This window comes from Apium graveolens, chromosome 10 (assembly GCF_009905375.1).
Source record: "Apium graveolens cultivar Ventura chromosome 10, ASM990537v1, whole genome shotgun sequence".
Classification (NCBI taxonomy): Eukaryota; Viridiplantae; Streptophyta; class Magnoliopsida; order Apiales; family Apiaceae; genus Apium; species Apium graveolens.
Window position 1 is genome coordinate 237,661,119 of NC_133656.1, and position 23,397 is coordinate 237,684,515.

Consider the following 23,397-nt stretch of genomic DNA (forward strand, 5'->3'; position numbering starts at 1 on the left):
ATTAATCAGTGTTAAAATAAAATTAAAGTCAACCTAATTCGTTGTTAGGTATAATGTAGACTTATGATTGTGGGTAACTAAGATCCGACCCTAAAAACTTTGATTGCATATCTCTTTCCGTAGAATGTTTTGATTTATATAATTACTTATTTTTCAATTTCTGTAATTTTGAAAACTATTTTAATTAAAAAATAGAGATGATTCTTTAGTCAGTATAATTGCGTCGGATTAATATAAATCAATACATGTTATTCATCCGGGTTAAAAAAATTATACAATTGATTCATGATAAATCAAAATTTAAATAAGAAAATAATTATACCAGATAAAATAAAATAACATGTACTTTAATTCGGGTTAACATAAATTTTTTTATTATTGATACATAATTTTTTTATCATCGATCCGGGTTTAAACAAATTAAACTAAAATAAATTTTAATCTAATTAGTTAGATTTGTTTGATATACCAAATTAAAAATAATTCGTAAACTATTGATGTGAATTAATTATCTTTTGATTAAAATATAATTATCTTTTGTAAACACACCTTTAAATTTCAAAAACACTAAATTTTGCGACTAGTGATATTTTTTTAAATACTAAAATTTTACTAAATTATACACATGCATATTTAAAATAATTATCAAATCATATTATTAAAAAATTCTAATAAATAAATGTTAGAGTTTATAATTTTCACTTAAAATTAAATTCAAAAAAAGTATAATATTAAAAAACAATTCGTGCACGAGTTTTAGGCTAGTTATTATATAACATACGAAACATTGAAAATTTGGTTGGTCCAATACTTTGTTTAATTACTTAACTAGCCCTTATTTAATGATTCAATATTTTACTTAATTGCCCTTATATTTTATATTAACTTAATTAGCGTTGTATTTCAAATTCTTCCAATTTGATCTTAATTCTAATTTATATTATTCTAATCAATTCATTAATGGAAGTCAATTAAGATGAAAAGAAAAAGACCAGGTAATCAAGTCACTTCTCTCACCCCTAAGCCTTTGTACACTTTTCATCGGTTCAAAATATATCTTTCAATTTATAATATATAATAATAGTCAAAATAATAAAAATTTGGTCGGTATATAGATTTCGAGCAATAAAATAATATATAATTTTTTTTTTATCATAATAGTATATTGGATCTCGGATTAAAGTAAAATAGTAGATACAAATAATTCGACTAAAAAAATTGTACAAATAAATCAATATATTTCAAAATTAAAATCGAAATATTAATCGTTGGTCGATATAATGAGATTGGTTTAAACAAAGTCTCTAATTCTTATCATTTTATCAGGCCTTCGCTCATAATTAACGAGGCCTGTCAATTACAACAGTCCAACAAACAATACAAAGAAGACCAACTTGGGCCAGGGTTTAGTAAATAAAAGCCCCAAAAAACCCTTCTTTCCACGTTTTCTACGTATACGATATCGTATATATACGGCGGTGTAATATCACAGAACTCGCCTCCGTCAATCACGGCCGCCGCACTTGCCGGAACTCTATCCTCTCCGGTCTCATTTCCGGCGTTCCTACGATAAACTCATCGCTAATTGGTACGATACACACACTTATCAATCACGCTTGTATGTATATACAAACATCAATCATGCTTATATGTATCTTATCAATCACTTGTTTTATCTGTGTTATTTGTGGTGTTTGTATGCTTATTAAGCGTAATTGATGAAAATTACAACTTGTATTATGTGAATTGCGTTTGTTACGGTGTTTTGTCTATCGAAAAATCGATGAATGTAGAGATTAAATGGTTCTGAATTGTGAATTGTGATTAAATGCAGTGTTATTTGTGGTGTTTGTATGCTGATTAAGCGTAATTGATGAAAATTACAACTTGTATCATGTGAATTGCTTTGTGTATCGAAAAATCGATGAAGGTAGAGATTAAATGGTTCTGAATTGTGAATTGTGATTAAATGTAGTGTTATTTGTGGTGTTTGTATGCTGATTGATGAATCTTACATCTTGAATAGCTTGTTTGTTAAAGTGTTTTGTTTATCGAAAAATCGACAATTTTAGAGTTTAAACGGATTCTGAATTCTGATTGCTTTAGTTATGTAATACGAAAGTTAGAGTTAGTTGAGAATTTTCAAATTTAAGTCTGTTTAGTGGATAAGGGAAAGAGAACAACTTACTATATTCATAAGGGATATTAATAGTTATGGTAGCTTAATAACTTAGTAATTAGGTTTGATTGATATCGAAAGTCGGTCTTGAAAAGTATGCTTTATTAAATATCACGGATATACAGTTTAAAGCAAGTAAAAATTTTACGAGTACTGTGATGAATTCTTAAAGTGATATTAAGGGTTTCTATTCATTTTAGATTTTAAATATTTGAGGATTGATGATAAAAGATTGTTCTTGATTTTAAATTATGGACGGATTTCAACAATGTTGACAGAACATCCGTATATGGTACTCATATTTTAGTTATAAGTGACGATTTTCTTATATTGCACAAAATACTTGAAAATGCTTTTCGATAATTGTAAAATAAGCTAAATCTTAATCTAATGCATCATATTCATGTCTAATCGGCAGGTATACTTTACCAGGTATGCTGGTGGTATTTGAACTGGCTCCATTAAGAGTGGAGTTAAGATATCCAAACGTGCGAGTATTGCTCACACTAAAGGTTAGATGTTAATTTTGTGGTAATATGTGCAATATCTTTTTTTTTCTTTAGCATATATTCCATTGTTATATTTTGTTGTATCCTAAAATTTTCTCATACCATGTTCTCCTTGAATTTGAATTTTCTGATAGGGAAAATTAAGTCTTATATGTTTCTTATTAATCTCTTGTTTTATCCGTGTTATTTGTAAGCCGAGTGTATTGATGATACTTACAACTTGTATAAATTAAATCGTGTTTGTTAAAGTGTTTTCTTTATCGAAAAATCGATGAATGTAGAGTTTAAACGGATTTTGATTGCATCAAAATTTGGTCATGAAAAGTGTGCCTTGTTAAGATGCCTTGTTAATTTCACGGATTACAGTTTAAAGCTAAGTAAATATTTTATGAGCATTATGATGCATTCTTAAAATGATATTAAGTTTTTAAAAACTCCAATGGCAATTTGGTAATGATATTATAGTTACAAGTGATGTTTTTTGTATATAGCACAAAATATATGAAATTGAATACTTGCTTTATGTGGCACTAGTAGTTTACTACATGTGTAGTTTATTTATAATAATCCCAAGGTATAGCTTTCTAGATTCAGTTTTGTTGCTAGCTGAGTTAAGTTTTCTTTAGCCTTCATATTTCCTTATTTTTAACCACCTATTAAAAGCATTGGATACTACACAAGTTTTTTAAAACACTTAAGATCAATATGGATTAACATAAGTTATGTTATAGCAACTACTATCTTGATTTTACCAATTCATGAATATACTTTTACCAGGTATGCTGGTGGTATTAGAACTGGCTCCATTAAGCGTGGAGTTAAGATATCCAAACGTGCGAGTATTGCTCATACTAAAGGCTAGATGTTAATTTTGTGGTAATATGTGTAATATCTTTTTTTCTTTAGCATATATTCCATTGTTGTAAGTTGTTGTATCCTAAAATTTTCTCATACCATGTTCTCCTTGAATTTTCTCATAGGGAAAATTAAGTCTTATATGTATCTTATCAATAATACGACATGGAGACTCTTCATTTGACTGATCTAACCTCGCTAGCAAAGGAAGCTTCTGACCTTGCGATACACCTGTCATTGAAGCTCTGAAGGAGCCCTTTTATGAGCTAACAACATATCACCAGGTTCTCATTTCTAATTCATTTTTTGCTTTAACATTTTAATTTCCCTCTAAAAACCTTCAAAATATAATAATAATGTTTCAAAATCAGGGTAATAGTTCTCGTAAGGTTACCTATGTTAATCCAAATTTCACGATTAAAATGTTAAAACTTTAGTGATATTGTACATTCGTGTATCCGATGCTTTTAATACGTGCTTAAAAATAAGAAAATATGAGGTTTAAAGAAAATTTAACTAACTACCAACTAAAACTATTCTAGTTATAAGTATATATTTCTTATATCGCACATAATATATGAAAATACTTTTCGATAGTTGTAAATGTGCTAAATCTTAATCTAATGCATCATGTATATGTCTAACCAACAGGTATACCGAAATTGGTAATTGTAGTGCTAATTCCTGAATATACTTTTACCAATATGCAGTATGCTGGCGATACTTGAACGGGCTCCCTTAAGAGAGGAGTTAAGATATCCTGATGTGCGAGTATTGCTTACACTTAAGGTTCGATATTAATGGTGTGCTAATTTATGCAATATCTTTTTCTTTAGCATATGTTCCATTGTTGTATTTTGTTGTATCCTAAATTTTTTCATATTATGTTCTCCTTGAATTTTCGAAAAATTAAGTCTTAATTGTATCTTATTAGTCACTTGTTTTATTCGTGTTTTTTAGTAAGCCGAGTGTATTGATGATACTTACAACTTGTATAGCTAAAATTTGTTTGTTAAAGTGTTTTGTTTATCGAATAATCGATGAATGAAGAGTTTAAATGAAGATTGAATTTTGACTGCATTTGTTATGCAATACAAAAGTTAGATCTTTTCGAGAAATTTTAATTTAAGCCTGTTAAGTATATTATGGAAAAGAGGACTATAATTTAATAGAAGTAGAACAACTTACTATATTCACGGGAGGTTATGGTAGTCTTATAACATGCTAATTAGGTTTGATTGTATCAAAATTTGGTCATGAAAAGTGTACTTTGTTAAGATGCCTTGTTAATTTCACGGATTACAGTTTAAAGCTAAGTAAATATTTTATGAGCATTATGATGCATTTTTAAAATGATATTAAGTTTTTAAAACTCCGATGGCAATCTGGTAATGATTATTATAATTATAAGTGATAGTTTTCTTATATCGCACAAAATTTATGAAATTGCATACTTGCTTTAAGTGGCACTAGTAATTTACTATATGTGTAGTTTATTTATAATAATCCCAAAGTATAGCTTTCTAGTTTCTGTTTTGTTACTAGTTGAGTTAAGTTTTCTTTAGGATTAATATTTCATTTTTTTTACGTCAAAAAAAAATATTTCATTATTTTTAACCACCTATTAAAAACATTGGAGATACACGAGTGTATAATAAAATACTAAACAAGTTTTCTAAAACACTTCAAATCGTGAAATATGGATTGACATTGGTCATGTTACGACAACTACTACCCAGGTTTTGAAATATTATTATTCACCCCCCTCCCAAAACAGAGATCCATATATCTAGGGTTTGTGCCTTGGCATGCTGAATGTTTGGATTATATTCAAGGCTGTTGTTTAGTTTATTAGCCTCTGCAAGGTTAACTTATGTCTGCTAGATATGAATCCGGATGGCTATGTTCTTGAATACATTATATTGCTGTGTACCCAGTATTGCTGCAAAACTCGAAAGCATAGATCCTTGCAAAACTGTAAAAGATAGGTAATGTATGGAGCCTCGGAAAATGTAAATTCTTTACTGATTCACAGTTCCGGAGGTAAGTTGCAGGCCACTTGATAGGAGACCAATAAGAAACTAGTTAGGAACTTAAATTTGTATTGAAGTTAAATAAAAAATAGGCCTCTGAAAAGTTAAATTTATCGAACTTAAACCACTTGATAGGAGGCTTAACAGTGAACCCTCCTGCTGCGGAGCATGTCTCTGAAAAGATCAGCTAACTTGTTTGACTGCAGATGTACAATGTACAAGCTTCTGAACCTCATACCATTTAGATCTTGCGTGGTTAACAGTGAAAAGTTGAAGAATAAAAGTCCGGTTAGGATGCTTTCTTGTCATTCCTGTTCTTTTACTTATGTCACTATGTCAGCTGCAATAAGATGAAGTTCATTTGTTTGCGTTTCCAAGCAAAAGAGACTACTTGTATGCTTGTGAAAACAGTGGTGTAGTTTTACTGAACAAAACATACATGCTTGTGAAAACAGTGGTGTAGTTTTACTGAAAAAACATACATTTAAAAGCTACATATTTAAGTGCAGTGTGCTTTTTTTTTGCAAAGTTGAATAGCATGTCTGTAGTTACAAAAGGAAGTTCCCGAAGAACAAAAGCCTTATCGTGATATTAACAGTTAAAAACTTTTGCGAGTAGAGTTCACCTACTTATATTTTTGATCGTTTTATGTAGATGTCCTACGTATGGACAGACGATAGGTTGGAAGTCCTAGTACCCAAATTCTATGACTATGTGCATAGTCAAAAGACATGTCAGTCGTATCTGCTGTAATTGCAAGATCTGAGGGAGCCGTTGCTCAGTTTTAGTTATGAAGAAGCTAAAGATTATTACAGGGATGCTGACATTATAAATAAACTATTTGAGATTGCTGAATGTTATAAAAATAAAAAACAATATTATTATAACTTGAAAGAAAGACTTGGTAAAACTACATGCAAAAAGCTTAGGGTGTTGGTTAAATATGAAAGGTTTAACAAATATCTTCCACCTGGTGCTAAGCTCACGCGTGTAACCGTTGTAAATGTACGTAACCTAATGATTTTGATCTATCTGTTCGTCTTGACCTCTATTTTTTATTGGAAAAAGGCCCCAAATGTCACTTTTGGGAGGCAAATGGCCCTCATTGTCACTTTCTAAATAATTGGCCCCAAATGTCACTCCAAAACGGAGTTTCGGGTGAAGTTTTTGTTATTAATCAAAAACGAAGTTGCGTGTGTCGTTTTGATTTTTTTTTTTCAAAAAATTTTTTTGAAAAACGCAACTTCAATTCGTGTTATCAGGGCAAAACACAATCTCAGGATGAGTTTCTCATATTAACTCGTTTTGGATCTGCGTTTTGATTTTTTTTTTTGCATCCTGAGAAAAACTCGGTTTGAAACTGCGTTTTTACGGAAAACTCATTTTGAAACGCCGTTTTTATATCCATAAACTCAAGACGAGACTGCGTTTTTTACCGAAACAATTTCTGAAATTGCGTTTTCAGCAAAAACACGGTTTGAAACCATGTTTTTCAAGAAAAACACGAAACAAAATTGCATTTTCCTTTTATTTGAAAAAAAAAAAAATTGTTATAGAAAAACTCAACACGAGACTGCGTTTTTCGTCTATTTTTAAAAACTTCACCCGAAACGCCGTTTTCAAGTGACATTTGGGGCCAATTTTTCAAAAAATGACATTGAGGACCATTTGACCCCAAATAGTGACATTTAGGGCCAACACCCTTTTTATTGTGCTCTAACATATTTGTTAGTTTTTTCTAGTTAAGCGGGTCTCGTAGTAATAACTTTTGTTGGTCAGATAGACATCTGCGAACCCTAGTATATGTTTATTACTCGTATCTACAAGATTTTGATCATGGAAAAGGTACTATCGAAAAGAATGATAAGATGTTTTGACGGATCTGAATAGACGGTTAGGCTGGAAACTCAAGAAAAGTGTTTTGAAAACTAAGCTCCTCAAAATGTTTGCTGATTATGAAAATGTGCCTCATGAAAAATGCTATCGAACATTTAGGATTAGAATGGGCAGGGATGCGCGTTGCATATTTGACCAACCGGTAGCACGTTATGATTATGACTTGTACATGAATTCTTCGAGGAGTTGTATAAATTCTTGCAAGAGGAGTCGTACATTGTCTAATCCAGAGTTAAGAGTTGAGAGGCGCTGAGAACAGGCATCCATGAATAATGTGGCTTTGGAGTTGGAAAAGCTCGAGTTAAACGATGATCAGATGGGATATGCCCTTTTTAAACTCACTGATCCTAATATGCGGGATGGTTTTTGGGCATGTCGACTTAATGAAGTAAAAAGACATTACGTGCTGTGTATGCTAGGCCAGGTTTGTTTATTAACGGTCATTCTGCCAGATATTAAAATTTGTATATACGAAGTTTAGTAATGCTGAATGCAGTAGACTTGGAGTATAACTAGTTCTCCTATTGTGTTCTTTTACACTGCAAGGATGATTAATTGGGTACCCTCTGCTGTTAGATGAGAGGCAGCTTGAGGGAGTAAGGAGCCAAGCCGCAAAGAATCAGTGCATGTTTTATTTTGTTACTTAATGAACCTGATTACTTTTTCTATTTCTGGAACTGTTAATCAGGTTTTTTCCAACCTGATTACTTTTTACTTCATTAAGTCGACATGTCCAAAAACCATCCCGCGGATTAGAATCAGTGAGCTTGAAAAGGGCATTTCCCATCTAATCATCGTTTAACCCGAGTTTTTCCAACTCCAAAGCCACATTATTCATGGATGCCTGTTCTCGGTGCTTCTTAACTGTGGATTAGACACGACTCCTCTTGCTAGAATTTGTACGACTCCTCGAAAAAGTCGTATCAACTTTATTGTACAAGTCATAATCATCACGTGCTACCAGTTGGTCAAATATGCAACGCGCATCCCTGCCAAGTCTGATCCTAAATATTCGATAGCCATTTCCACGAGGCACATTTTCATAATCAACAAACATTTTGAGGAGCTTAGTTTTCAAAACACTTTTCTCGAGTTTTCATCCTAACCGTCCATTCAGACCCGTCAAAACATTTTAGCATTCTTTTCTGTAGTACATTTTCCATGATCAAAATCTTGTAGACACGAGTAATAAACATACACTAGGGTTCGCATGTGTCTATCTGACCAACAAAAAAAAATTATTACTAGGATATAATACCCTATATTTTATTTGGTACATTGTTGGTGCAATAACTTAGTAAATATTTATTAATTGATTTTAGAATTCAAAATTATGGATTATGTTTTATGTAGATAATAGGTTGTTAAAAATTTGAATTTTGTAAGCTATCTTTTAGTTGTTTAAAATTTGAATATGAGTCAAACCGGGTGATAGTTTAATAGTTTGTTGAGCTACTTATTATATAAACAGAGTCACCCTGTTATTGCTTTCACACAAAAAAAAACTCATCTTAGAGCGACGGCTAACAAAATGGAAAAATAGTTGTATTATATAACTTATGAGTGAGATAGAAGAGTTGATGCATAAGAAAGTAAGCTTTGGATCTACATGTGCAAGAAGGTCATAGAAGAGCTAACTGGAGTGTCACTGTTAAAATATTGGGTTATTAAAGATTAAGAGAAGGAGAAATAGATTTTTGGGTTATTAAAGATCAAGAGGAGGAGAAAGATAGCTAGGTCGGCCAAAACTTTCAGAGAAGTGTACATCTTGAGGAGGTTTATTTAAAATTTGATTATGTAATTTAAGATGATTATTATTTATATTGTATACTAATATTAGTCATTTTATTTTCAGGTTTATAACTATTTGTACACATTTTTTACATATTATATCAGGCTCTAAATTCAGGTAAGTTTTATCAAATTATTATATTATTTGTTTATGTGTTTATATATTGTGTTAGGTTATTGTTTAATGCATGTTTAATTGATTTAATTGATTAATTGTTATTTGTACGGGCTACAAGATGTTTAATTAGTAGTAATCTAATTAGTCATGTTCCCTGTTGTTTTTGTTTATAATCTGTATGTCATTAGGAACCGGATGATATGATAAATTTTAATATTATTAATATTTGGCTAGTTTTGTTAATTATTAATTACTAGTTATGTGTGTGAGTTGTTTACAATAATTATCATGTTATATTGTGCTAGTTTGTTGATATGTAAAAGTATTTGTAAAATAAAATCTATTTTCACAAGATTTAGTTTATTGAGATTTATTAAAATTGACAAACTATGTATTTGTAGGACTAATGATATGCATAGTATTTTATTTTACAGGAGATATGTAGTCAAAATATTTTGTTAAATAAGTTAAGTAATTAACAATTGGTTGTTTGTTTATCTAAAATTATAAATTGTTTACATTTGTTAATCTTATTATATTTTCCTCATAACATATTTGTTACTTTTTTTTTACCAATATGTTATTAATTAATAAATGTGTGAGAGGTGGATTTGATAAATATTGTCGGTATGTGTTGATAGACAGAGAGCATGCTATATTTATTTTTATCATTTTCTTAAATTGTTGTTACAATTTAATGTGTTAAATTAATGTATAATTTAAGTTTGTCTACTTTTATAAAGTCATATATTTAAAGTTTTCTACATTACTTTTATAAATTAATAAAATATCTTTTACATTTTGTGAACCAGCTTGTATATTATTCAGATTATTTGTTAGTTATATGTTTATACTACTCTAGCATGAGATGGTGATGATCTGTATTAGTTGTGGTAGCTGTATAAAATATTATAATTTTGTTAGCTTTACTTTTTAGTGGGTTTTAGAGTTTGGCGTTTATAAATTATATTTCTGTTGATATTATAGATTGATTTGGAGGTTTATTTGGAGCTAGTTGTGTGAACATTATTGAATATTTTAGACTCATTCCAGGTACGAGTATCTTTCATTCTCTCTCCATTTAAAATATATTTTCTTCCTCTGTACTTATTGCCCTATCATATTTATCTTATCATATTTTATTTTGTTAAGTTGTACATCTTGTATATGTACACTTGTTAATTTTTGCTTAGCCATCTTTGGTCCCTGTTGTTGCTTAACCACTTTTGATCCATGTTGCCTACCAGTATATTTGATTTGTCACATACAGCTTTTATTTTCAATACCATTGGCAACATTTTGTAACCATTTGTTATGGGCTCTTAAACTTATCTGGGTGGGTAATTCACAGACGAGACACATGGAGTTTTTGCAGTCTTTGGTGCTCTCGGCACTAACTCGTATCAATGCTGTGAGTATACGAGCATGTCTCTGGGGTATGAGGCATGATTAAGATCATGATCATTTTGTTTGTTTGGGAAATGTTTTATACATTTCATTTTATCCTTTTTGTGGATAACCGGAGAATGAACTGTTTTCACTGTGTTTTGCTTGGTGTTTACTAGCGAGCAGAGGTTTTATAAGATGCCCTTATTAGTACCCACCTTGTTCTCAGCCATTTCTTTGATTTTGTTTGGATTAGTTGGTTCCTTGCTTCTAAATAATTACTGTCATATTACTCATCTTCTTGGCTAATTATTAAAATCAAATATATTCTTTTGCTTTACCTTTTAATAATATATTCGTACTGGGCATTTGGCTCACTCGTATTTATTTCTTTTTACAGGTAGTCAGGGGTAAAGCGGGGGTGTGATGAGTGTTGCCCAGATTTTAGCTTGTTATCTACTTGAAAATAAAGTCAAGGACATGTTTTATTCCATATTATTTTGGATCTTGTTAGAGAACTTTATTTTGAAGATTTTGAACTTTTATTAGTTTAAAAAATTATGTTTAACTTGTTTTGCTTTCATTAATAAATAAGACTTAGCTTGTGTAGCATCTACTTGTTTAAGTGGGGTGTTACATAGGAGACCCGCTTAACTAGAAAAAACCAACAAATATGTTAGAGCGCAATAAAAATTAGAGGGCAAGACGAACAAATAGATCAAAATCATTAGGTTACTTACATTTACAAAGATGACACTCGTGGGATTAGCACCAGGTGGAAGATATTCGTTAAACCTTTCATGTTTAACCAACACCCTAAGTTTTTTGCATGTAGATTTACCCAGTCTTTCTTTCAAGCTATAATAATATTGCTTTTTATTTTCATAACATTCAACAATCTCAGAGAGTTTATTTATAATATCAGCATCCCTGGGATTATCTTTAGCTTCTTCATCAATAAAACTGAGCAACGACTCCCTCAGATCTTGCAATAACAGCAGATACAAATGACATGTCTTTTGACTATGCACATAGTCATATAATTTGGTTACTAGGACTTCCAACCTATCGTCTGTCCATAAGTAGGACATCTACATAAAACGATCAAATATAAGTAGGTGAGCTCTACTCGCAAAAGTTTTGAACTTTTAATATCAAGATAAGGCTTTTGTTTTTCGGGAACTTCCTTTTGTAACTACATACATGCTATTCAACTTTGCAAAAAAAAAACACACTGCACTTAAATATGTAGCTTTTAAATGTGAGCACGGTTGGATAGCTCAAGTGGTAAAGGGCTTATCCTCTGTCGTCCCAGATCCTGGGTTCGATCCTGGCTCACCCCGAGAATTGTTGAGAACAGATACTCATTTGTAAGGCTATAAGCCAAAATTAGTCAAAAAAAATGTAGCTTTTAAATGTATGATTTGTTCAGTAAAACTACACCACTATTTTCACAAGCATATAAGCAGTCTCTTTTGTGTGGAAACGCAAACAAATGAACTTCATCATATTGCAGCCTAACCGGACTTTTATTCTTCAACTTTTCACTGTTAACCACGCAAGATCTAAAGGGTAGGAGGTTCAGAAGCTTGTACTTTGTACATCTGCAGTCAAACAAGTTAACTGATCTTTTCAGAGACATGCTCTGCAGCAGAAGGGTTCACTGTTAAGCCTCCTATCAAGTGGTTTAAGTTCGATAAATTTCACTTTTCAAGGGCCTATTTTTTATTTAACTTCAATACAAATTTAAGTTTCTAACTAGTTTCTTATTGGTCTTCTATCAAGTGGCCTGCAACTTACCTCCGGAACTGTGGACCAGTAAAGAATTTTCATTTTCGGAGGCTCCATATATTACCTATACTTTACAGTTTTGCAAGGCTCTATGCTTTTGAGTTTTGCAGCAATATACATTATATTGCCGTGAATATTGTCCCAATTAACAGACTATTGAGTGATATGTTCTACTATATAGGAGGGAAATGTATATTTTATTGGTGAAAACAAAATAAGGAATGACTAGTGCTTCCTTATATTTAAGGGAAGAAAGACGTGTCTTAATTTTAAGGAGCCGTTTAGGACACTGTTGGAGTAGAATTTTGTGACAAATTCCTTAAAATAACTTGGGATATGTGATAGCTAGCCTGTTGGACTTGATCTAATAGTCTGTCCTGCAATCGTAGAAGTTTGGTGTTGCTGTGAATAGTCCCAATTAACAGACTATTGAGTGATATGTTCTACTATATGGGAGAGAAGTGAAGTTTTTATGTTATGAACTCGAAATCTACCAGATACCAATATAGGCCTCGTGCAGAGATAATGCAAGTGAATACGGAACACGGCTCCTCACCAGATATACAGTATTGCATACCTACAGACTAATGCAATAAAAATGAAGTTTTCCGATATACGGGCGGAAGCTTGTATTGCTATGCACTTTTAAGTATAACTAGGCTATCCTAGAATCTTAACTTCTCAATATTTTCTTGAATGGCATACTTGCAGGAACACCGGCAAATTTCAGTTATATCTGCACCACCAAAACCAACAGTATAACGTGCAAGTGCTAGAAGGTCAACATCTTTGGAGACGGTGGACTTCCGCAGGCATGGTTTGAAAATCTGAAGGCGAGAAGCATCATCCGGAAGCAGGATGTACATTAACTGGTCCAGTTGTCCTGGCCTGATCAGTGCTGGATGAATAATAATGTCTGGTTTGTTTGTTGCACCTATGATGAAAACAGTGTTAAAGCAGTACAACCAGCATTTTCATGTTAACTGCTCAACTGCCACGCTGTATAGCGAGATAAAATGGTGAAGGTATATTAGGAAAAAAACCGGAGTCTCCATTTTATGTTTTCCATGGATAGATCCAACCTTCATAGCGCAGTGTGTGAGCAGCACCTGAGTTGCGATGGAATCTGAGTTTGTCAAAGAAAAGTACACATGGACGTTAGCGGGAACTGTCAAAAATTTCTCTTACTTTTATTACTTCGCAAGTAAAGTTTAACCGCAGCCAGGAGCCCCATAAAACATCCTTTCAAGGTGAAATGCCAGATTTTCAAACTTCTCAGGCTGCTCTACTGGGTAATGAAAAGTCCACCTTGAATACATCAAAACTTGTCTTAAAATTACCTAGTACAATTTTATAATTATATGTTTTACCTAGTACAAGAAACTTTCTTCTGATTCTTTAAGTCTGGTTTCAGCACTGAATAGAGCAGGCTCATATCACAATGAATTTGGTATTCCGCTTGCGCTATAAAAGCCCTGGTGAATGGAACCCCTCATCCTGATGATATTGGTTTGTAACTATACAGGTATTACCCTAGGATTTTTAAGTGCTTCAGGGAATTTTTTTTTAGCACTTTGCGAATTGATTAATTAAGCAACTTATATAATAATATAAGAAACAAAAATGTCTAGATTTTAGTTGTGCGTAGAACAAACAAGGCTGGTTAATTTTGCAAATGTTTTCCACTCTCTGTTTTAAATTTTATTACCTGGAAAATGTCTTGTTAAGATAACAATTATGTTAACTCATGTTGTTGTTGATGCTTTGATATATCTACCAAAACTGGGATTATGATGGGTGACCTGTTTAAAATTTTGCTCTAATGAAAGGAGAGAGATTGGTGAGAATATCTAAAATATAATTTCCAGGTTTTATAACTATATGTTAGCTGTAGAATACCTAGGAAAAATCTGATTTGACCCTGGGACCTGGGTGACATCCATGTATGGAACAGGTAAAGCACCTGCTTCATCTATAATTTTACCAACAATTAATAATTTAAAAGCACACTAGACCGTGAAATCACTAACACGAAAGTTCAAACTGTATGTGTATTTTGTGTGTGTTTGAAACATCTTGTCTTGTAGATCGCTCTTTTGATTGGGTGGTAAGTCTAGTGTAAACAGGCTTTTATTAAGTACGACGGGACGTACTTGTGCAAGTCCGTGTATTTACTATAGCAGCTGCAGAAAATATTAGTTTCGGCCAAGTTCTTCTTTTCTGATGAACATTGCCATAAGGTATTTAATAAATTAACAAGGCATGTAAATTGCCTCAGTTATGGAAGTTCTCTCCCCCTGGAAACCAAACCTTCCTAGACTTGTATTGGCCCTCTTTCTGATTCTGGCCGCGCTAGAAAAGTCCAAACTAACTCAACTACAAACCCTCTTTAATGACCCAATTCTACTTCAGAGTTGTACAAGTGAAACCGCCTAGGTCTTCAACAGAAACCTATCACACTTTACCACCGATTTCAGGTTTGAATGTGAGACATCTTTAAGAGAAAGAGCACCTAGGCATCGGATAGAAATAGAAAAGCAAGGCACAAGTATGCAGAATGTATACTGCATTGGTTTTTCTCCAAATAATCTTATGTATAATAATTTTCAATTTTGGACATTATTTAATTTTGCTGGAACAAAGCATATGTTCAAAGATTAAATGCAGCTGACAGATGATAGCTTACTTAAAAGCTCAAGGTGATTTGCCTAAGCTATCTTTTAAATCTGAGTTTCCAGGCCCAACATCACTCTAATCACGTAATTTTCTTGCATTTTCACTTTGACATACCTTGGGCTTAATTTTCTATTTTGGTGTTCCTGATATTGTTTGTTATGATTCAGATTGTTAATCTAGATGTTTTAAATGGCAGAGGACTTTGTTTCTTTTGTTATTACCCTGATATCTTGATATCTGATGATCAAGTTCTATTTATTTAATTTTCCGACTAAAGTGTGATTTACAATTGGACAGAAAGACCTGCGGTGAAGTCAATCCCTGTCGGTGTTGGATAACTGGTGAAGCCTCTGTGAAGACATGCTACATGTCAGCTTTTATTGTCATGGATGATGTACTTACCAGAATCGCGATTTGTTGTTTTGGTTTTTGTAGCTCCTGTGTTCCTGATGTGGTCGCAGGAGAAACATATGGATGATTGTAGATACTCTTGTAGAATGAGTTTCTCGTGCAACCACTCATCTTGACAAGGTTATGTGTTTGAAACAGGCACATCTGTTTAAAATGGCGGATATTGATGCTATATTTATTAAGCTAGTCTATGATGGACATCTTTACACTGAGAACACTCAGGAAACGACTGGAGTGTAGATTAAAGATTGAGAACCTGATATCCTTTTGATGGAATCCTTTAAGAATCATGACGCTTTACAGAGTGATTTGTTATGTTATGATTATGAGTTGTTTTAGAACTATTGAACACATTACATCTGTGGAGTCACAAGTGAAGTGTAAGAGATCTTTGCCCTTGTTCCGTTCGTCACTACGACATATACAAATTATGAAAATTGTATGAGACGTAAAATAACTATAATGTTTATTTATAAAACGATATCTACACCATTCTGAATATTACAATTCTGTGCATTGCACGGGATTTAATCCGGTATTTATAATTTTAATATCGGACGGTTTTGCTGGGAAGTCTCTAACCACATATGATTCTCACTTTTTGTTTTAGAGTTTTGTCATTGCATTTTATTATTGTATATATATTATGTGCCTGTTTGGAAAATTTTAATATAGGTAACTTATGAACTAAAATTAGTATGTGACTTAAAATAATAAAAATCCACCTCTCGTTACTATCAAGATTGTCCACGAAAGGGTTTCTAGATAATAATATATAAATTAATTATTGATAATTCTCTTATAAATAAATTAGACGACGAATATATAAATACGAAACATGCCAAGTATTCAAAATAAAATTTGGGCTAGATTTTGGACTGCTATCGTTGCTCTTTTTGTTAACAGGCCTTTGCTCATAATTAACGAGGCCTGTAAATTTCAACAGTCCAACAAACCAACTTGGGCCAGGGTTTAGAAATTGAAAGCCCAAATAAAACCCTGATTTCCTCGTTTTCTACGTATACGATATCGTATATATACGGTGGTGTAATATCCCTACAATTCGCCCCCGTCAATCACGGCCGCCACATTTGCCGGATTTCTATCGTCTCCGGTCTCATCTCCGGCGCTGCTACAGATACACTCATCCGAATCGGTACGATACACACACTTTTATCTTAAATTATTTGTTTAATCGTTACGTATCTTATCAATCATTTGTTTTACGTGTTATTTGTAAACTGATTAAGTTTATTGATGAAATTTACAACTTGTATGTCTTCAATTGTGTTTGTTACAGTGTTTTGTTTGTACGTATATATTAACATCAGTCATGCATGGCCGTGTATGCTTGTATGTATCTTATCAATCGCTTGTTTTAACTGTGTTATTTGTGGTGTTTGTATGCTGATTATGTGTAATTGATGAAAATCACAACTTGTATATTGCGAAATATGTTTGTTACAGTGTTTTTTTTATCAAAAAATCGATGAATGTAGAGATTAAATGGTTTCTGAATTGTGATTGTGTTAGTTTTTAAACACGAAAGTTCGAGTTTGTTGAGTTTTTTTTTTAATTTAAGAATGTTTTGTGGATAATGGAAAGAAGAGTATGTTTTAACAGAAGTAGAACAACTTACTAGATTTAGATTCACCGAGGGCGAGGAATATTCGTGACTATGGTAGCTTAATAAAATGGTAATTAGGTTTGATTGATATCGAAAGTCACGAAAAGTGTGCGTTATTTAGATGACTTGTTAAATTTCACAGATTTGTAGTTTAAAGCGAAGTAAATATATTAAAGTGTTTGTCGATAACCGTAAATGTGTCAGATTTATGTCTAACCAACATGTGTACCGAAATTGGTAATTGTGGTGCTAATTCCTGAAAACATGTGTTATTCCTGGTGTTTGTATGCTGATCAAGTTTAATTGATGAAATTTACATCTTGTATAAGGCGAATTGTGTTTGTTGCAGTGTTTTTTATATCAAAAAACTGATGAACGTAATGATTAAATGGTTTCTGAATTGTGAATTGTGATCAAATATAATGTTATATGTGGTGTTTGTATGCTGATTGATGAAACTTAAATCTTGTATAGCTTGTTTGTTAAAGTGTTTTGTTTATCGAAAAATCAATAAATGTAAGGATTGATACTAGTAAATATTTTATATACTTTGTTTAGTTAATTAACTATCATCTCTAGCTTCCGGATCTAAACTAAAAGGAATCTTTTCTTGTTAGTTATTGTAATTTGATTATACGTCTGAAGACACGAATAATTATTACCAACTAAAAGGAATCTTTTCTTGTTAGTTATTGTAATTTGATTATACGTCTGAAGACATGAATAATTATTACCATTTTCTAGCTTTTTTGTCTTCCGATTTACGGAGAATCATAGAGATAGTTCTGATATAATTGCCGCTGCTTAAAACTTGTTGAAATGACTGAAGGAGTCCCTTCTCATGGACCAAAATGAGTGGAATGTATATATACAAAAATGGAAAGACAGTAAGGTTCTCTGTTACTTGTTACTCATGCTAATGTATTCTCTGGTAGATATGCATGGCACAGGCGGAAGTACAATTAAAACTTACGCTTAAAGTTACTACTATAACTATTATTATAACATTCATTCATATTATTTTGAACATGATAGCTAAAAATAGGTAATCTGAACCATTGAGCTATATTCCAAAATCGTAGAACAACCTCAAAATTTCATATAACTATAATTTTAAACCTCTCTTCTGGTTGTGCCACACGAGAGCATAATATTACACAAGTTTTCTAAAACACTTAGATCATGAAATTTGGATTAACATAGGTTATTTTATGACAACTACTACTTGGTTTTGAAACATTATTATGAGATTTTGAAGGTTTTTGATATATATATCTCTATTGCATATCAAAAGTGATGTTGGGCAGATTCATGAAAGAGACAATAAGTAATGAATTATGAGTCTCAAGAATAAAATTAATATTATTACCATGAAAAGCGTGTAATCTGAGTTTTTTAATAATGTGGTGATCACATTACTTATATAGGGATTGGAAATCTTAATAGAATAACCTAATGGACTAAGGTCTATAAAGAATTGGGCTTTATTATAAGTAAAGTACTTATTCAATTAGGGTATCTAGTCCCTGTATATGTACTTTACTAAGTAGATACGTACTTTATTAAATAAGTACCTTACCAATGATAAAGCCCAATTTTTTATGGTCTTTAGTCTATCAGGTTGTTTTATTAGGGTTTTCATTCCCTATATAAGTACTATAATCGTCATATTATTAGAAAGCTTTGATTGTACACTTTTTATGGAATAATATTGATTTTATTCTTGAGAATCCTATAATTCATTGCTTATTATCTTTTTCATAAATCTCTCCATTATCACTTTTCATAAGCAATAGAAATACATATCCTAAAACCCTTCAAATCTAATAATAATGTTTTAAAACCAAGGTAGTAGTTGTCATATAATGTGACCTATGTTAATCCATATTTCACGATCTAAAGTGTTTAAGGATATTTCTGTGCTATTGTACATTTGTGTATCCGGTGCTTTTAATGCATGCTTAAGATCAAGGAAATAGGAGGCCTAAACAAAACTTAATTCAACTAGCAACTAAAAGGAACCTAGATTTCAATACTCAAAGGAATCTAGAAAGTTATACCTTAGGATTATTATTATTAATAAAATACGCATAGAGTAAACTACCAGTGACACATAAAGGAAGTATGCAAGTACACACAATTTCTCTAATACATTATAATGAAAATTCGTATGTTGAAAGCTCGACACTTTTTCTCACTTGCTAGTAAAATTCGAAGGTTTCCGGATATTTCTTCTTACACACAGAGATATCCGAAAGAAGAGATTACTTGAAAAAAGAAAAGATAAAGAATACACGAGACAAATAAAAGATGAACGAAGAGGCTCAAGTTTACATTACGAAGACAATGACATATAAGAAAAAGACATTATTGTGCTATGTGATGTGATGCTACATTTATATTGTCTCGCCAAAAAAATATGGACAGCTTTGCTGAAGAAAGAGACAAGCTTTTAAAAGACTTTAAAGATATGAGGGCGGAGTTGACGTGCTAGGGCTTGAAGTTTGTCCCTCTCTTCAACAAAGTTGTCCATATCTTTTTGCTAAGACAATATTAATGTAGCACCCTGCTCAATCCTATTTCAAAAACCCAAAGGAAACAAGAGGTGTATATACGATGAATGTAAGAAATTATGACTATAAATCCGGAGAAAACAAGCATATCTCACAAACTATAGTGTAGCTAGAATTGTGGAGATGACCCTAATGAACTTTGTATATTTTGAAATAATTATTGTCAACACCACATATGCTATAGTAACTAAATATAGTGACGTGTTTAATATTTAGCTCTGATGAAAGGAGACAGATTGGTGAGAATATCTAAAATATAAACGCATCTGACAGATGATAGCTTACTTAAAAAGCAGAGTTTCCACGCCCAACATCACTCTAATCACGAAATTTTCTATTAACTACAATTCTTAGCAAGTGTGCATGATCAAAAACGACACTTAAAAAAGAAATGGAGGGAGAATTAGTTGGAACTTTTGCGTTTTTGAAAATTGACGAATGAGATGTGTGATGGGAAAATTTGTATTTTGGACCATTCTGGCGACCATTAAAAGTTGCTTGCTGTTGCATTTGTTAAGTTTATTATGGAATTTACTTTTCATTATTTAAAATTTTCGATGGGATTCCAAGGTACAGTATGATAGTGGCCAAGTACTAATTCCAATGGCTGTTGAGTAGTGTACTTAATTGTGTAGAGTCTACTATTTGTGAATATTAATCGTCAAACGACATATTTCTTGCAAAGAGTATAAAATTCTCCTAGTCCCTGGAACAGAGTTTGTATCCTCTAGGATTAAAATATTTGCATTTGCAAACAAACTGCAGATGCATGCATTGCAAACCTTCCTCGCCTATACTGATCCCTTTCCAATAGGTTTTTGTTTTTCCCTATTTGTATCATATTCCGTACTTTGTTTACGATGTTAAGTGGGGGGGGGGGGTCAGCAGTTCTCTTGTCTCCGGCCTCTGAGTGGTGTAAAGTTTATCTGTAGGCGAGCCATTGATCGTACAGATATTTTGAAACTGCTAAAAACCTTGTAACCACTTGATCCATTTTAATTCAGGTAGCATAGCTGTAGGTGATTCAAGGGGGGACCCTCACTCGATTTAAGTAAAAGAACTTCTCAATGTCCATTTGAGGATGATACTAGTGTTTTATCTGTTATGCTTAAGGCAGCGATGATTTTCTGAGTTAATTAATATAGTTCTGAAGCTGCCTTCCCTTTCCCTTTGATAAAACCAGTCTGTTCTTTAAAGATAAAACTATCCATAATCTTATTGGACAGGATATTTGGCAGGAGTTCAATCGTGCAGATAAGTTAATAGGCCTAAACTATTTTGGTCCGTGTGCATCCTATCTTTGAGGTAAATGCGATAAAGGGGGAATATAGCTATTTTACTTTGACAAGTCTCCAAATTGCTAACTCCCCCGGTTGATAGAGAAAGCATACAAGTTCTTTTTCCTTCTTTTTTTGGAGGATCTCCTCTGAGACAATAGGCACAGGGATCCAATTTCAATAGACGAATTGATATTCCTTTTGATAACGTGATGAATATTTCCATACCCACCCCTCCCCCTCCCAAAACAGAGATCAATGCTGTTGTCTAGTTTATTAGCCTCTGCAAGGTTTGCGTATGTTCTGGAATACATTATATTGCTGTAAATATTGTCCCAATTAACAGACTATTGAGCGATATGTTCTACTATATATGAGGGAAATGTATATTTTATTGGTGAAAACAAAATAAGGAATGACTAGTGCTTCCTTATGTTTGAGGGATGAAAGGTGTGTCTTAATTTTAAGGAGCCGTTTAGGACACTGTTGGAGTAGAATTTTATGACATTCCTTAATTCTTTGGGGACAGGGGACTTCTGCAGGCATGGTTTGAAAATCTGAAGGCGAGAAGCATCATCTGGACGCAGGATGTAGATTAACCGGTCCAGTAGTCCTGGCCTGATCAGTGCTGGATGAATAATAATGTCTGGTCTGTTTGTTGCACCTATGATGAAAACAGTGTTAAAGCAGTACAACCAGCATTTTCATGTTAACTGCTCAACTGCCACGCTGTATAGCGAGATAAAATGGTGAAGGTATATTATGAAAAAAATGGAGTCTCCATTTTATGTTTTCCATGGATAGATCCAACCTACATAGCGCAGTCACTGAATAGAGCGGACTCATATCACAAAAAATGAATTTTTGTGAGGCCTCTATCTCCCACGTCAACCATAAAAACAACATTGTGGCACATAATTTGGCGAAGAGAGCCTTGCAACTACATGAAGAGCTTACAACTATACAGGTACTACCCTAGGATTTTTAGTACTTCCGTGAATCATTTTTTAGCACTTTGCGAATTGATTAATTAAGCAACTTATGATATAAGAAACAGAAATGTCTAGATTTTAGTTGTGTCCTACCCCTCATCGTGATGATATTTATTTGTAACTATACAGGTACTACCCTAGGATTTTTAGTACTTCCGTGAATCATTTTTTAGCACTTTGCGATTTGATTAATTATGCAACTTATGATATAAGAAACAGAAATGTTTATGAGTTAACAATTTTGTTAACTCATATTGTTGTTGATGCTTTGATATATCTACCAGAACTGGGATTATGATGTATTTATTATCAGCTGAGATCATCAAAGTATATATTATGGGTGACCTGTTTAAAATTTTGTTCTGATGAAAGGAGATAGATCGGTGAGAATATCTAAAATATAAACGCAGCTGACATATGATAGCTTACTTAAAAGCTCAAGGTGATATACCTGAGCTATCTTTTAAAGTAGAGTTTCCAGGCCCAACATCACTCTAATCACGAAATTTTCTTGCGTTTTCACTTTGACATACCTTGGGCTTAATTTTCTATTTTGGTGTTCCTGATATTGTTTGTTATGATTCAGATTGTTAATCTATATGTTTTTAATGGCAGAGGACTTTGTTTCTTTTGTTATTACCCTGATATCTGATGATCAAGTTCTATTTATTTAATTTTCCTACTAATGTGTGAATTACAATTGGGCAGAAGGACCTGCGGTGAAGTCAATCCCTCTTGGATAACTGGTGAAGCCTTTGTGAAGACATGCTACGTATCAGCTTTTATTGTCATGGATGATGTACTTACGAGAATCGTGATTTGTTGTTATGATTCTTTAGCTCCTGTGTTTCTGATGTAGTCGCAGGGTAGTCGCAGGAGAATCATGATGCTTTACAAAGTGATTTTATATGTTATGAGTTGTTTAGAACTATGAACACAAGATTTTGAGAATCTATTCTCTTAGAGCAAGTCCAACAATGCTATCTTTGGTGTTATTGCTACAAAAAAACTCAACTCCAAAGGGGTGTCATATGCAAATATGCGTCCTTGGTTCTATATTTGAAACCAAGGATACATATATGCATCCTTGCCACATCATCTATTATTACAAATGAAGGGGAAAATTTAAATAATCATCTATTATTACAAATGAAGGGGAAAATTTAAATAATTATTATCTTGTACATCTTAAAGTATCAAAACAATATTAAATTAAGTAGAAGTAAAAAGATTTATGAAAATTTGGAACTACTTATGCAACTAGCATTGGAGAACAAGTTTTA

The 23,397-nt window shown here is 32.4% G+C and overlaps 2 long non-coding RNA genes across 9 annotated transcripts; both read left to right on the top strand.

Moving 5' to 3' along the window:
* The first annotated feature begins 1,343 nt into the window (after positions 1-1,343).
* Positions 1,344-16,183, top strand: LOC141689179 (uncharacterized). Of its 8 annotated transcripts, none has more exons than XR_012562274.1 (11): positions 1,344-1,588; positions 2,598-2,691; positions 3,466-3,564; positions 3,669-3,827; positions 4,254-4,332; positions 6,231-9,248; positions 9,328-9,381; positions 10,369-10,434; positions 13,270-13,850; positions 13,973-14,083; positions 15,532-16,183. It is a non-coding gene; the product is annotated as an uncharacterized LOC141689179 (long non-coding RNA). The 8 variants fall into 8 exon arrangements; XR_012562275.1 differs by lacking the exon at positions 6,231-9,248 and adding an exon at positions 5,783-5,864 and having other exon boundaries at positions 1,351-1,588; XR_012562272.1 differs by lacking the exon at positions 6,231-9,248 and having other exon boundaries at positions 1,353-1,588.
* A 400-nt stretch (positions 16,184-16,583) lies between these two features.
* Positions 16,584-23,241, top strand: LOC141693434 (uncharacterized). Its single transcript, XR_012563122.1, has 3 exons — positions 16,584-16,801; positions 21,652-22,089; positions 22,823-23,241. It is a non-coding gene; the product is annotated as an uncharacterized LOC141693434 (long non-coding RNA).
* Positions 23,242-23,397: the final 156 nt, after the last annotated feature.